The sequence below is a fragment of the Nicotiana tabacum genome, chromosome 10, assembly GCF_000715075.1.
Source record: "Nicotiana tabacum cultivar K326 chromosome 10, ASM71507v2, whole genome shotgun sequence".
Taxonomy (NCBI): domain Eukaryota; kingdom Viridiplantae; phylum Streptophyta; class Magnoliopsida; order Solanales; family Solanaceae; genus Nicotiana; species Nicotiana tabacum.
Genome location: NC_134089.1, coordinates 114,362,283 through 114,380,257, shown reverse-complemented (window position 1 = coordinate 114,380,257; position 17,975 = coordinate 114,362,283).

Here is a 17,975-nt window from a genome sequence, read left to right as displayed (position 1 = left end):
AGGAAAGGTTACGGCGTTATATACGCACCGCCATCTGATCAGCTGGTATAGCTTATGATTTCGCCCGCAAAGGCTGAGATGATATGATGGGATGCCCTTAGAGGCTTGATGATGTTATATACACATATACCTATGCATGATATAACATTTATATGCATATGCATGACATTATAAATGTTTCGTGATTCACAGAGCTATTCAGACTTACAAGTTGAGTCATTTACTCCATGTTTTTATGTCATTTATATACTGATTTTTATTCCTTACATACTTGGTATATTATTTGTATTGATGCCCCTATTGCATAGGGGCCTGCATTTCATGACTGTAGGTGCAAGTAGACAGGATGATGGTCCCCCTTCTTAGGGTCCTTGCTCAATGAGAGTTGGTGTGCTCCATTTGATCCAGAGCTGCTTTTAGGTTTTGGTATGATATTTTTGTATACATATATGGGTATGATGAGGCCCAGTCCTGTCTTTTATGCAGTTGTATACTCTATTAGAGGTCTGTAGATAGTCATGTATAATTGGATAGTATGTGGCCCTGTCAACTTGCCCTACCGTATTTCGTATATACATATGTATATATGCCTTTTGGGCATGTTTTCTCGCGTATATTATTCATATGATCCAGTAGTTTATTGCCAAACGTTATGTATGACATACACTTTTTCATGGTTATATCTTAGACGTATGCTTAGGGGTGTTCGACAGTTAGAATTCCGACTCTCGTTATGGCCCATCGATTTGAGTTGTAACAAAAGTACTATCAGAGCAGTTTCATCCTAGGGTTGTCTCTAAACCGTGTCTATTAGAGTCTTGTTTATGAGTATGTGGTGCACCATACTTATAAATAGGAGGTTGCAGGACATATAGGATGTTATTTTCCCTTCTTATCTTAGATCGTGCAATATAATGATTCATTTTCCTAATGATATGTTATGTTTTCAACAATGCCTAAGATGGCTACAACCGCCCAAAAGGGCAAGTCCATGGCTGACGAGACTACAAGTCGAGCGCCATAAGTTACCAGGGCTCGGGGAGAGTCTTAGAGTGAGATTCCATCTTAGACTTCACATACCATGTCCTCTCCAGAGGAGATCCGAGGGGCACCAAATCCAGCGCCCGCCCTAGTACGCCCAGCTCCTCAGCCAGATACACCAGGTCAGTAGAGAAATATGTTATTCAGCTATTGACTCGATTAGTAGCCGCACAGGCTCGACAACATGAGGTAGGTATTGGTCATGCAGATAGGGCCATCAGTGCGAGGGTTCGTGATTTCATTAATTTGGACCCTCCGGTATTCACTGGAGTAGATCCAAACGAGGACCCTCAGGTATTTATCGATAGGATGAAGAGGACTTTGAGGGTAATTAAGGCCACTGCGATTGAGTCATTTGAGCTAGCTTCTTACAGACTTCGGGATGTTGCAGTTAATTGCTATGAGTCTTGGGAGTTGTCCAGAGGTGAGGATGTCTTTCCAGTAGTATCGCAAGAGTTTACAAAGGCTTTTCTTCGTCATTATTTTCCACTAGAGGTTAGACGGGTTAGAATTGATAGGTTCTTGACCCTTCGGCATGGTAATATGAGTGTTCGGGAGTACAACCTTCAATTTGATTCTTTGGCTAGGTATGCTTCCACTATTGTAGCTAAGATGGAAGATCGGGTTCATCAGTTCGTGATGGGGTTGGAGTCGCACATGCTTAATGAATGTATGTCGGTCTCACTTTTGCCAGGCATTGATATTTCTCATATTCAAGCATATGCTCAGGGTGTAGAGGAATGTAAGCAGAAGCAGAGGGAGGATCGTGAGCATGATAGGGGCCAGAGTAAGAGAGCAATATATTCAGGTCCTTCTAGTAAGTTTCAAGGTGGTCAGAGACAGTAGTCCCCAAGGTATCCAGCCCAGCCATCGGCTATTGCACCCCCTCGCTTTGCCAGTAGGATATTTGATCGTTCCACATACTCAGGACCCTGTAAGAGTTCCAGGGCCTCTAGTTCTCAGTATAGGGGTGAGTCAAGTCAGATGAGGCCGCCCCTGCCACGATGTGCTCAATGTGGTAAACAATATTTCGGGCAGTGCCATGTCGAGTTGGATGTTTGTTATACTTGTTATTATCCAGGACATGTTATGAGAGATTATCCGATGAGAGGTGGTGCAGGTATAGTTCAGCCAGCGGATCTATAGCAGGTTCGTCATCATCAGTACACCCTATAGACAAGGTTCATAGGCACCAGTCGGTCATGGTAGAGGCAAAAGTGGAGCATCTAGCTCGAGCGGTCCTTAAAACTGCATTTATGCATTAGCGGGTCGACAAGATCAGGAGTCGTCACCTGATGTGGTTACATGTATATTATCAGTCTCCTCACATGATGTATATGCATTGATTGATCCAGGTTACACCTTATCGTACATCACTGTGTTGGTTGTTAGTAAGTTTGGGATAAAACTCTAGTTGATTGAACCTTTTGAGATGTCTACACCTATTGGGGATCTAGCAATAGCTAGACAGTGTGTAGAGATTGTATAGTAGTATTTCATAGTTGTTCTACAGTAATAGACCTGACTGAGTTAGATATGGTAGAATTTGATGTTATAATGGGTATGGATTAGTTGGCTTCTTGTTATGCTAACGTTGATTAAAAATCAAAGATAGTTCGGTTCTAGTTTCTAGGGGAGCCAGTTCTAGAGTGGAAAGGTAATATTGCATCGCTGAGAGGTAGGTTTATTTCATATCTCAAGGCAAGGAAGATGATTAGAAAGAGCTATATTTATCACTTCATTCGGGTATAGGATGTGAAAGTAGAGTCACCTACCATTCAGTCTATCCCGGTGGTTAATGAGTTTCCCGATTTTTTTCTCGATGAGCTTCCAGGCCTTCCTGCTAGAGCGGGAGATTGAGTTTGTTATTGACATATTACCAGATACTTAGCTGATATCTATTCCTCCTTATAGAATAGCACCTGCAGAGCTGAGAGAGTTGAAAGCATAACTGAGGGATTTGCTTGAAAAGGCTTTATCAGACCTAGTACATCACTATGGGGAGCACTTGTGCTATTTGTAAGAAAGAAAGATGGTTCCTTGTGCATGTGTATTGAATACAAGCAGTTGAATAAGGCAACGATCAAGAATAAGTACCCACTCTCGAGGATTGATGATTTATTTGATTAGTTGCAGGGTTCTAGGTATTTCTCGAAGATAGACTTGAGGTCTGAGTACCATCAGGTAAGGGTTAAAGAGAAAGATATTTCGAAGACAGCATTCAGGACCAGATACGGGCACTTTGAGTTTCGTGTTATGTCGTTCGGGCTGACCAATGCCCAGTAGTATCCATGGACTTGATGAACCATGTGTTCAAACCTTTTCTAGATTTGTTTGTGATTGTATTTATAGATGATATTTTGGTTTATTCCCATTCAGAGGCTGGGCATGTAGATCATTGTTACACTGTGCTAAGAGTTCTACAAGAAAGGATGTTGTACGCAAAATTCTCTAAATGTGAACTCTGGTTGAATTCTTTAGCTTTCCTTGGGCATATTATTTCAAATGAGGGAATCCGGGTTGATACACATAAGATTGAGGTAGTGAAGACTTGGCCTAGAACCACGACACCGACGTAGGTTTGTAGCTTCCTGTGTTTGGCAGGTTATTACAGGAGATTTGTAGAGGGCTTTTATTCTCTTTCAGCACCATTGACAATGTTGACTTAGAAGGCAACTAAGTTTCAGTGGACTAATGCTTGTGAACGGAGTTTCCAGGAATTGAAGGACAAATTGACTTCAGCACTGGTTCTGACACTCCTATAGGGAACCGATGGTTATGCTATCTATTGTGATGATTTGGGCATTGGATGGGATTGTGTATTGATACATCATGGTAAAATTGTAGCTTATGCTTCTAGACAACTAAGAAAACACGAGAAGAATTACTCGACCCACAATTTAGAGTTAGCTACAGTGGTTCATGCACTAAAGACATTGAGGAACTATTTATATGGCATTCATGTTGATATCTATACGGATCATAAGAGCCTTCATTATGTCCAAGCAAAATGAATTGAATTTACGTCACAGGCGATGGTTGGAGCTACTAAAAGACTATGATGTTGATATTTTATACCATCCAAGTAAGGCGAATGTAGTAGCCGATGCCCTCAATCGTAGATCTATGGATAGCTTATCATATTTGCAGCTAGAGAAGAGCGATATAGCCCATGAGATTCATCAGCTAGCTAATCTTGGAGTTCGATTACTAGATTCGGGTGATACCGGAGTTACTATTTAGGACACGACAACATCCTTTTTAGTAACTGAAGTGAAGGAACGCCAGTATAAGGATCCTATGCTAGCTCATTATAAAGATACATCCCTTCAAAAGGAGAAGGCACAATTTGAGATTACATTAGATGGTGTTCTCAGATATTAAGGTCGATTATATGTTCCTAATGTGGTAGGGTTGCGCCAACAGGTTATCGGGGAAACTCACTATTCTCATTATTCTGTTCATCCAGGAGCAATGAAAATGTATCATGATATCAGGGAAGTATACTGGCGGGACGAAATAAAAAAAGGATATAGCAGAGTTTGTTGCTTAGTGCCCTAATTATCAGCAAGTTAAGATTGAGCATCAGAAACCCGGCGGATTAATGCAGGATATAGAGATTCCAACTTGGAAATGGGAAGCAATTAATATGGATTTCATCAAAGGCTTACCTCGTACCCAGCATAAGTTCGATTCTATATGGGTGATTGTTGATAGACTTACAAAATCAGCCCATTTTCTACCTGTCAGGACTATGTATTCAACAGAGGATTATGCAAGGCCTTATATGAAGGAGATAGTATGACTTCATGGTGTCCCTATATCTATTATCTCAAATAGAGGTGCTCAGTTCACTACTAATTTCTAGAGGTCCTTCAAAAAAGGATTGGGGACTCAGATAAGCCTTAGTACATCATTTCATCCCCAAACAGACAGTCAGGCTGAGTGCACTATTCAGACACTTGAGGATATGCTACTGTAAAGCCCCAGAAAATTTTGCTAAGTAATTTAAGATTTTGTGGTGCCAAGGTAGGCTAATTATTTTATCTCGCGTGCAGATGAGGATTTATGATATAATGAATATCAATTGGATATATTAATAAGCGTATAAGTCATATTATAAGTGATTTGGGGTCTAAAGGAGAGGCCTAAGTCTAACCCAAGTTGGAAAATTTCATAATAGACTAAAGTTGTAAATGAGTACGCACATGACCTCACTTTGGACAAGCATATCTCCATTTATATAAGGTATTGTGTGATGCACAACCTATCAAATGAAATAACTTTGAGTCTAGTTTCCAACGCATCAAACCATTTGTCATTTGGAGGTGTATACAGAAAGTTATGACCATTTTACCGGACCTATGTCAGACGCGCGTCCGCGGGAAAACTGAAAGATTCTACCTCCGAGCGCGGTACGAGTGCAGCCACCGTGTCCTGGGCGCGGTTTAACTGTGGTCATGTGCCTAGCAGCTCTATAAATACCCCAAGACCGGGTGAAGAGTCTCTAAGTCATTGTTTTGAGCTAGGGCTTGCTCTATCAAGGGGAATCCGTCCCGTACTTCCCTCCTATGATCCAAGGTAATGTTTTTGGAGTATTTTGAGTTGATTACTACTCCTAAATACTTATATTAACAAGGACTGATCTTGAAAATCCATAGATTCCCATTCAAATCCCTAAATTGATCAAGAACACTACAAGTGGGGATTCTCAAGATTCTTACTACAAGAGGTATGTCTATCATCTCTAACTAATCTATGGTGTTTATTTATGTATGATATATACGTTAGAACTCATGGGACGGTGATTGGAAGCCATAAGTGCCTAACCTAGGTTGTGTTGGTGTTGTAAAGATTATGGGATAGGTTATTGAGGTATGATTTTTGGGTGTAATAGTATTATGTATACATGCATGTACAAATTAGGTTTGTGGGAAGATTGTTGAACATAATAAGTAAAGATTGAGTTGGGGAATGAAGGAAATCTTGTAAAAGAGATTTGAAATAAAGATGCTCAACTAGTATTTGATAAAATGCTAATGAGCTGAAACCATGAATGTCTTCCTAATTTGTGTTCAATTTTGTTATGTCTCAAAGTAGATTGGGATTGCTAGAATTTCCGGAACGTCGTAGTAACTTAAGGAAAGCTTAAACAAGGTATGTATGGCTAAAAACTCCTCTTCTTAGAAATTGAGCTCCCATGGTGTCCCTGCATATGTTGTAAGTCCGAAATTTGAATTATGTAGTATTTGTTATTTCAAAGGATTTGGTGTTGCAAGAATATATGTGAAAGGTGTGTCTCAATGTGTTCAATGTGCTATTCTTGGTAATTGGGGATATGTGAAGAATGTGAACTATATGCTAAATTACCTAGATTTCAAGTCAAGTTAAATTGTGATTATTATGCCGAATCATGAGAATTCCTCTGTATGCTTATAACTTGAATTGCTCTTGTATGTGCCCCTTTATCTTAAATTGCAAGTTTGATGTTGAAAGTGAAAGTGATGTGGAATGAGAGTTATGAAATATGGCCTAGTGCCAAGTATGATGTGATAATTGTGGCCCCAAGTACCGATGAGCTAATACATGTGAAACCAAAGATTGAAGTGAGATGGATAACGGAAAAGGGTAACGTCTTGTAAGACGGCTTAGACGATCGGGCCGTGATCGGACGCCATGTTATACACACATGGTGGTAATGCAATGATAATTGAAACTGGAAAGTGAGACTGAAATAAGGGTAACGTCTTGTAAGAGGGCTTAGCCAATCGGGCCGTGATCGGACTACACTTAAGAAAGCGGTGGTATTGTGAATGATGATGAACAATATTAAAAGCCCAAACTAAAGCTATGGAAATTATGTGAAAGCTATGTCATTCCTTTTATTCGATGAGGTAGTGATTGTTTAAAGCTTTTGTTGAATCCTTATGATTTCTTTGTCCTTGTATGGTTGTTCTTTCTAATGCGATGGTGTTTAGTTATACATACCATTGCTATTCGATGGCACCAACGTCCCTTTTGTCGGGGGTGCTACGTCTTTAAATGGATGTAGGTGTTTCTATAGTAGGCAGAGTTGGTCGCAGCTAGTGCCGCATCATCCTTTCAGCTGACTTGGTGAGCCTCACTCCGTTTCGAGGTTCTGTTTCATCTGTTTATCATGTACTTTGTATTTGAGGTATAGCCGGAGCTTTGTTGCCGGCATTTCCATATTATTCTTCAGTTGTATTTAGAGGCTCCGTAGACAGGTTGTGGGTAGTGTCGGGTATTGGAATTAAAGTAGAAATATTGATGTTTGGCAATGATGTATAAAACTTATAATATCTTCAAAATTGTGGACGAAGTTGTTAATGGAATTGAAATGGACTTGTTAATGATATGTTTATAGAATTTGATTAATGGTGTACATTTCCTCTTTATTCAAAGACGAATTTGGGTAGTATAAAACCTAACAGGCTTGCTCAGTCGGGTTTACTCGGTTGAGCATCGGTCGCGCTCCTCGGATTTTGGGGCGTGACAGCTACGAGCTTGGGAAAAATCTTATTTCAGTTGCAGAAAAACCGACTATGGATTTGCCTTATAACGAAGCTTTTTGAGCAATACATTTCCTGTGCTATATGAGGTATTATTGGTACATATTATATACCAAATTGAAGATCTTGGAATGTAGTTTCAAACACTCTTAACCGTTTATCCATACGATATTCGTATAAAAAGATATAAGCATCGGAAGAAAGGCCAATGCTAGGGTGCCAAGTTAGCACCTCTTTGACTTTTCAAAAGTGGATATATATATGTGTGTATGTGTGTGCACACGCCTTTTGTCATCTCTTTCCTCATTTTTCCATAGACCACAACCAAACTAAAACCATAAACTTACCCTTAAGCTTTCTACAAGGGTTTCAAAAAGGATTAAAATCCTGGGTACGAAATCAAGAAGTGATAACATTAGAACGATCCCTACAACATAAGTATCATTATACCGCCTTTCTTTTTCTTTGTAGTTTGAGTTTTAGAAGGTACTTCATAGTTAAAAAAATGCCTAATTTCTGTATTTAAGTTTTTAAATATCAAGGAAGGTTGATAAATTCATTTTCTAATATCTAGAACTGACGGAACGGTAATCGGAAGTCGTGAGTTCGATTTATTCCACTTCTAGTGGATTGTTTTGTAGTCCAATCGTGTTGACCTATTGTGTTGCTGATTTATAGAGTTTTGAAGGATAAAAGGGCGTGGAGAAATACCACATGTGGTAGGATAATGGACTGGTCGCTTGTCGTTTCAATTTCAGGCTAATTGATAACTTATTGATTGAGTATGTTATGGTATATTTGGGTTTTTGTTGTATTAAAGGTCCTGAATTGTAGTTAAGTTGTTTTTGAGTTGTTGATTGTATTGTGTTGTTGTCTCGCCTATAGTAGGCTTGAGGGAGCATTAAAATCAGGGAAAATGCTGCCCATTTTTTTTGTTACAGATTAAGTTACTTTCGTTATATAAATGAGAGAGTCATTCGTAACTTGATATTAGCTTCACTGTCATTGTTGTAAATTAAGGTGTACGGAGCTGAGTTTAGCATTGTTGTTGGACAGATTTCTATAAGGTATGCTAATGCTATCCCTTCTTTCCCTTTGGCATGATCCATATGATACAAATGAAACAAGCAAATGCACAACGTTCATAAATGACTCTATTCTTATAAGTACTGGGGTTGCCTATGGTTTTGATTCCCCATATGTCTTATTATTATATTGTCTGTTCATGGGTCTTAGGAAATACGTAAGTTGATAAAGTTTATTTCGTGATATTAACTGATGACATATTGATCATATGACATCCCGAGAGGTCTTATTGACTTACTTCTTATGCATTGCATTAATTTATACATGTACATTGACCCATGACAAGATAGAGTTATATACACGCATACTATATGTATATGGGTATGGGGAACGGTTACAATGTTATATATATACCACCATCCGATCACATTGATGATTTCGCCCACAGAGGCCGAGATGATATGATGGGATGCTCTCAGAGGCTTGATGATGTTATGTACGCATATACATGTGCATGATATGATATTTATGCACATATGCATGACATTATAAATGTTTCATGATTCGTAGAGCCATTCAGACTTACATATTGAGTTATTTACTCTATGTTTCTTTCATATCTTTTATATACTGATTTTTATGCCTTACATACTCGGTACATTATTCATACTGAGGCTCCTAATGCATGGGGCCCTACATTCATGCCCGCCGGTGCAAGTAGACAGGCTGACGGTCCCCCTTCTTAGGATCCTTGCTCAGTGTGAGAGTTTGTGTGCTCCATTTGATTCGGAGCTGCTTTTAGGTTTTGGTACGATATTTTGTATGCATATATGGGTATGACGGGGCCATGCTCATCCTTTGTATAGAGTTACACTCTGTTAGTGGTCTGTAGATAGTCATGTATAGTTGGATAGTATGTGGCCTTATCAGCTCGCCCTGCCATATTTATATGTATATATGTCTTTTGGGCACTTTTTCTCGCGTATATTGTTCACATGATTTAGTAGTTTATTGCCAGATGTTATGAATGACCTATACTTATTTCATGCTTATATCTTAGATGTATACTCAGGGGTGTTTGATAGGTAGAACTCCGACACTCGTCATGGCACATTGCTTTGGGTCATGACAAAAATGGTATCAGAGCAGTTCCATCTTAGGGTTGTCTACAGACCATGTCTAGTAGAATCTTGTTTATGAGGTGTATTGCATCACACTTATAAATAAGAGGTTGCAGGGCATATAGGATGTTATCTTCCCTTATTAACTTAGATCGTGCGATATAATAATTCATTTTCCTAACGATATGTTATGTTTTCAGCAATGTCTAAGAAGGCTACAGCCGCCCAGAAAGGCAAGTCCGTAGCTAATGAGACTACAAGTCGAGCGCCACGAGTTACCAGGGTTCGGGGAGAGTCTCAATGTGAAATTCCATCTCATACTTCATATTCCCCGCCCTCTCCATAGGAGATCTGAGGGGCACCAGCTCCAGCACCCGCCCTAGTACCCCTAGCTCCTCAACAAGATGCACCGGGTCAAGAGATGAGAGATGTTATTTAGCTATTGACATGATTAGTGGCTGCATAAGCTTTACGCCAGGAGGTAGGTATTGTTCATGTGGATAGGGCTATCAGTGCAAGGGTATATAATTTCATTAATTTGGACCCTCTGGTATTCACTGGAGAAGATCCAAACAAGGACCCTCAAGTATTTATTGATAGGATACAAAAGAATTTGAGGGTAATGAAGGCCACTACATTGAGTCAGTTGAGCTAGTTTTCTACAAATTTCGGGATGTTGCAGTTAATTAGTATGAGTTTTGGGAGTTGTCCGGAGGTGAGGATGCCCTTCCAGCAGTATGGCAGGAATTTACAGAGGCTTTTCTTCGTCATTATTTGCCATTAGAGCTTAGACGGGCTAGAGTTGATAGGTTCTTGACCCTTCGGCATGGTAATATGAGTGTTCGGGAGTACAACCTTCAGTTTGATTCTTTGTCTAGGTATGCTCCCACTATTGTAGCTAATATGGAGGATCGGGTTCACCGATTCGTGATGGGGTTGGAGCCGCACCGGCTTAATGATTGTATGTTAGTTTCACTTCAGCTAGGCATTGATATTTCTCGGATTTAGGCTTACGCTCAGGGTGTAGAGGAGCGTAAGTAGAAGCAGATGGCTGATCGTGAGCATGATATGGGCCAAAGTAAGAGAGCAAGATATTCAGGTACTTTTGGTAAGTTTAGAGGTGGCTAGAGATAGCAGTACCCGAGGTATCCACCCCAGCCATCGGCTAGTGCACCCCTTCAGTTTGCTGGAAGACAATTTTATAGTTCTACATATTTAGGGCCCTGTTAGAGTTCCAGGGCATCTATTTCTCCGTATAGGGGTGAGTCAAGTCAGATGAGGCCACCCTTTCCACGATGTGCTCAGTGAGGTAAGCAGCATTTCGGGTAGTGCCTTGTGGGGTTGGGTGTTTATTATACTTGTGGTTATCCAGACCATGTTATGAGATATTGTCAGATGAGAGGTGGTGCAGGTATAGTTTAGCCAGCGGGATTTGTAGCTAGTTCGTCATCATTAGTACGCCCCCAGGCAAGGTTCATAGGCACTAGTCGGCCATGGTAGAGGAAGAAGTGGAGCATCTAGCTCAAGTGGTCCTCAGAACCACATTTATGCATTAGCGGGTCGACAAGATCACGAGTTTTCACCTAATGTGGTTACATGTATATTATCAGTCTCCTCATATGATGTATATGCATTGATTGATCCAGGTTCCACCTTATCATACGTCACTCTGTTGGTTGTTAGTAAGTTTGGGATAAAACCTGAGTTGATTGACCCTTTTGAGGTGTCTACACCTGTTGGTGATCCAGCGATAGCTAGACAAGTATATAGAGATTGTATAGTGGTAGTTCATAGTCGTTTCACAGTGGCAGACCTGACTGAGTTAGATATGGTAGAATTTTGATGTTATAATGGGTATGGATTGGTTGGCTTCTTTTAATGCTAACGTTGATTAAAAATCAAAGATGGGGAGCACCTATGTTATTTGTGTTAATAGAAGATGGTTTCTTGCAGATATGTATTGATTATAGACAGTTGAATAAGGAGACGATCAATAATACTCGCTCCCGAGGATTGATGATTTGACTAGTTGTAAAGGTGTTTCTCGAAGATAGACTTGGGGTTTGGGTACCAACAAGTAAGGGTTAAAGAGAAAGATATTCCGAGGACAACATTCAGGACCAGATACAGGCACTTTGAGTTTCGTGTTATATCGTTCGGGTTGACCAATACCCCAGCAGTATTCATGGACTTGATGAACCGTGTGTTCTGACCCTTTCTAGATCTATTCGTGATTGTATTTATAGATGATATTTTGGTTTATTCCCATTCGAAAGCTGAGCATGCATATCATTTGTGTATTGTGCTTAGAGTTCTACAAGAAAGGATATTGTACGCAAAATTCTCTAACTGTGGATTCTAGTTGAATTCTTTAGCTTTCCTTGGGCATATTATTTCAAGTAGGGGAATCCGGGTTGATACACAGAAGATTGAGGTAGTGAAGACTTGGCTAGACCCACGACACCGACAAAGGTTCATAGCTTCCTAGGTTTGGCAGTTATTACAAGAGATTCGTAGAGGGCTTTTCTTCTCTTTCAGCACCATTGACAATGTTGACTTAGAAGGTAACTAAGTTTCAATGGACTAATGCTTGTGAGCAGAGTTTCCAGACATTGAAGGACATATTGACTTCAACACCGATTCTGGCACTCCCAGAAGGAACCGATGGTTATGCTATCTATTGTGATGCTTCGGGCATTGGATTGGATTGTGTACTGATACAACATGGTAAGGTTGTAGCTTATGCTTCTAGACAACTAAAAAAGTACGAGAAGAATTACCCGACCCACGATTTAGAGTAAGACGATGTGATTCATGCACTAAAGATGTGTAGGCACTATTTGTATGGCATTCACGTTGATATCTATACATATCATAAGAGGCTTCAGTATGTATTCAAGCAAAAGGAACTAAATTTACGTCCGAGGGTATGGTTGGAGCTACTAAAAGACTATGATGTTGATAAATTATACCATCTAGGTAAGGCGAATGTAGTAGCCGACGCCCTTAGTCGTTGATCCATGGGTAGCCTATCATATTTATAGCTAGAGAAGAGTGAGATAGCCCATGAGATTTATCAGCTAGCTAATCTTGGAGTTTGATTACTAGATTCAGGTGACACCGAAGTTACTATTCAGGACACGACAACATCCTCTTTAGTAACTGAAGTGAAGGAACGCCAGTATAAGGATATTGTCCTAGCTCATACTAAAGATACAACCCCTCAAATGAAGAAGACACCATTTGAGATTACATGAGATTATGTTCTCAGATATTGAGGTCGATTATGTGTTCATAATGTGGCAAGGGTGCGCTAGCAGGTTATAGGGGAAACTCACTATTCTCGTTAATCTGTTCGTCCAGGAGCGATGAAGATGTATCATGATATTAGGGAAGTATACTGGTGGGATGAAATGAAGAAGGATATAGCAGAGTTTTTTACTTAGTGCTCCAATTGTTAGCAAGTTAAGATTGAGCATCAGAAACTCGGCGGATATTGCAGGCTATAGAGATTCCGACTTAGAAATGGGAAGTAATTAATATGGATTTCATCATAGGCTTACCTCGTACCCAGCGTAAGTTCGATTCTGCATGGCTGATTGTTGATAGACTTACAAAATCAACCCATTTTCTATCTATCAGGACTACATATTCAGCAGAGGATTATGCAAGGCTTTACATTAAGGAGATAGTTCGACTTCATGGTGTCCCTATATCTATTATCTCAAATAGAGGTGCTCAGTTTACAACAAATTTCTGGAGGTCCTTCCAAAAAGGATTGGGGACTCAAATAAGTCTTAGTAAAACATTTCATCCCAGACAGACGGTCGGGCTGAGTGCACTATTCAGACACTTGAGGATATGCTACGGGCTTGTGTGATAGACTTTAGGGGTAGCTGGGATGATCATCTTCCGTTTATTGAGTTCGCATATAATAATAGCTATCATTCTAGCATTCAGATGGCGCCATACGAAACTCTTTATGGACAAAAGTGTAGGTCACTTATCAAATCGTTTTATGTTGGGTAAACTAAGTTAGTAGGACCATAGTTGATACAACAGGCAGTTGAGAAGATTAGGCTTTTAAGGGAAAGGCTATTAGTAGCTTAGAGTCATCAGAAGTCCTATGCAGATAATCGACAACGAGACTTGGAGTTTCAGGTAGACGACTAGGTATTCTTAAAGGTATCACCAATGAAAGGCGTTATGAGATTCGGTAAGAAAGGAAAGCTTAGCCCTCGGTACATTGGACCTTATGAGATCATACGCAAAGTAGGCCAGGTAGCATATATGTTAGCCTTGCCTTCCAACTTGGAATATGTACATCCAGTCTTTTATGTGTCTAGCTCTGTAATTATATTAGATATCCTTCTAGAGTCGTTCTAGTTGACGATGTTCAGTTCACAGATCAGCTATAATATGAGGAAGCTCCCATTGCTATACCAGATAGACAAGTTCGGAGATTGAGAACTAAGGACGTAACTTGAGTTAAATTACTTTGGAGAAACAAGAATGTGGAGGAGATGACTTGGGAAGCTGAAGAAGATATAAAGTCTAGGTATCCTAATTTTTTTCCGCTTCTAGGGGAGGATTGGATTGTGACATCATAGCCTTTAGGTACAGATATGATACTAGATTCTTATGTTAGTTACTTTCAATGGTCGTGTGAGGCCATTGGTGTTATTGATGATTGTATCCCCGTGTGGTTTTGTATTGGATTTGGATTTTCTGTATGATAGACTGGCAGTAGTAGCGATATAGAGGAGGCTTTGTAAAAAAATTTATAAATCTTTGGGAGTTTAACATTCAAGGACGAATATTTTTAAGGGGAGAAGATTATTACACCCTATGCATCACAAGGTGACGTATAATAAATATGAGACTTGTTAATCATGATTTAAATAAGTGTGAAGTCATAATATGACTATATATTATGTTTGGATATAAAATATAAAGTTTGGAAAAAATCAGATTTAAGTTGCGGAAAAATCAACTTAGGATTTGCCTTGTAACGAAGCTTTTTAAGAAATACATTTCATGTGATATATGAGGTATTCTTGGGAAATTTTATATACAAAATTGAAGGTCTTGGAATGAATTTTCTAAATCTCTTAACCGTTGATTCATACGACATAAGGATCAAAAGATATAAGTGTCGGAAGAAGGGCCAATGCTAGGGTGACAAGCTAGCACCTCTTTAACTATCCCAAGTGGCGACTCTGATCTTAAATAATAATCCCGTTTCGATTGTCACTTTAAGTGGAAAAACTCCCTTATACCCCTTACTCCCTTATCCCGTTTCGACAGTATAATGTCGTCTCTTTCTTCATTTTTCCACAAAACACGACCAAAATAAGACCATAAACTTACCCTTAAGCTTTCTACAAGGGTTTCAAAAATGATTAACATCCCGGGTACAAAATCAAGAAGCGATAACATTAGAACGATCCCTACGATGTAAGTATCATTATACTGCTTCTCATTTTCTTTGTAGTTTGAGTTTTGGAAAGTACTTCATAGTTAAGAAAACGCCCAATTTTTGTATTTAAGTTTTTAAAGATCAAGAAAGGTCGATAACTTTGTTTCCTAATAGTTAGAACTCACGTGATGGTGATTGAAAGCCGTGAGTTCGATTTATTCCACTTTTGGTGGATTGTTTTGTAGTCCACTTGTGTGGCCTATTGTGCTGCTTATTAATGGAGTTTGGAAGGATAAAAGGTCATGGAGAAACTCCATGTGTGGTAGGGTAATGGGCCGATCGCTCATCATTGTAATTTCAGGCTAATTGATAACTTGTTGATTGGATATGTTATGGTATATTTGGGTTTTTCTTGTATTAAATGTCCCGAGTTGTAGTTAGGCAGTTTTTGAATTGCTAATTGTATTGTGTTGTTATCTCTCCTATAGTAGGCTTGAGGGAGTAGTTAAATTAGGGAAAATGCTGCGCGTTTTTTGTTATAGATTAAGTTACTTTCACTATATAAATGAGGGAGTCATTCGTAACTTGACAATAGCTTTACCGTCATTGTTGTCGATTAAGGTGCAGTGAGCTGAGTTTAGCATTTTTGTTGGACATATTTCTATAAGGTATGTTAAGGCTATTCCTTCTTTCCTTTTGGCATGATCCATATAATACAAACGAAACGAGCAAACACGCAACATTCATAAATGACTCTATTCTTATAAGTACTAGGGTTGCCTATGGTGTTGATTCCCTATATGTCCTATTATTATATCGTTTGTTCATGGGTCGCGAGAATTATGCAAGTTGATAAAGTTTATTTCGTGATATTAACCGAAGGTATATTGATTTTATAACATCTCGAGAGGTCTTATTGACTTACTTCTTATGCATTGAATTCATTTATACATGTACATTAATCCATGACCAGATGGCATTATATACGTGTATATTTTATGTGTATGGGTATGGGAAAAGGTTACGACATTATATATGCACCACCTCCTGATCTGTTGGTATGCTTTTTATGATTTCGCCCACAAAAGTTGAGATGATATGATGGGATACCCTCAGAGGCTTGATGATATCATGTACACATATACCTATGTATGATATGACATTTATACACATATACATGATATTATAAATGTTTCATGATTCATAGAGCTATTCAGACTTACAGGCTGAGTCATTTACTCTATGTTTCTTTCATCTTTTATATACTGATTTTTATACCTTACATACTCGGTACATTATTTGTACTGACTCCCCTATTGCCTGGGGGCCTGCGTTTCATTTCCACAAGTGCAAGTAGACAGGCTGATGATTCCCCTTATTAGGATCCTTGCTCAGTGAGAGTTGGTGTGCTCTATTTGATTTAGAGTTGCTTTTAGATTTTGGTACGATATTTTTGTATACATATATGAGTATGATGGGGCCCAGTCCCGTCTTTTATACAGTTGTACACTCAATTAGAGGTTTGTAGACAGTCATGTACAGTTGGATAGTATGTGGCCTTGTCGGCTCGCCCTACCGTATTCCTTATATATGTGTATATATCTTTTGGACATGTTTTCTCGCGTATGTTATTCACATGATTTAGCAGTTTATTGCCAGATATTATGTATGACCTATACTTATTTCATGCTAATATCTTAGACGTATGCTTAGGGGTATTCGACAGGTAGAACACCGACACTCGTCATGGCCCATCGGTTTGGGTCGTGACATTGTTCTTTCGCAGTCTCTAACTTTTTTCATTCCTTTTGTAGATGGTCGTCTTGGAGATTGAAAGTGCTCGTTGGGAGTAGAGGCATAAAGATATCTATATGAAGTTGAAGGACAAGTACTTCAGATGTCGTGAGAAGTACCGGGAGCTTCAGTGCCAGCTTCGTGAAGGCAGCGATGTGTACCAACTGAGGGAGGAATTGAAGGCAAGAGATGAGGAGCTGGAGCGGATGGAGGGGAAGTGCAACATCCTAGATAGGACGTTGAGGAGCAAGGAGGAAGAGCTTGAGCTCAGCAAAATCTCTAAGCTCAGGTAGTCATGTTGCGAGGCCAGCTTGAGAAATGTCAGTTTAGGGCGGAATATATTAGTGGCAAGGTTGCTGAGAAGCATGAAGAGCTAGAGAAGGCGGAGTCTGCACGACCTGAGGCTTTGAGGAAGGTGGAGTCTCTTGAGGTGGTAATCTAGACTCTCCGTTCCTAGCGAGAAAATGATTTAAGGATGGCAAGGCTCAAAGAAGTACGACTCGATGAAAGGATTGGGGAGTTGGAGAAAGCAACTTCTGGTCTTTACGATCGAGTTGCTGCTCTAAAGGCCGAGAAGGCCCAATTACTAGCACAACTGTCCTCTTCCCGTACTTCATATTTTCCCAATATTCCTCAAAAGATATATGAGGAGTGGATTCATGCCGAGGCCTAATTAGATATTTTTTTGAGATTTGCATGCGATGGGATCCGTTTTTGAGGCTGCCCTCGAAGATGTTCGTGTTAAGGCTCATGAAGCTAAGTTGCTTGTGGGTATGATTGCGCTACGCTTGAGGCCGACGAGAAGTAGGTGGACGAAGGTGTAGACCGGCTAAAGAAGTACGCCTGGTACGATACCGCTTATCTTGAGGGAGAAGGTGGCGATGACGAGGGGAATCGAGATGGCAAAGGTACTGGTGGTCAGGGTGACGACGCCATTGAGAACCAAGTTGGCGGGGATACTGAAGGTTTTGATGACAACAACCAGTAGTTTTCTTTAGAATTTTATGTTTTTGCAAGCGTCTTCACGAGCCCTTGTAAACAATA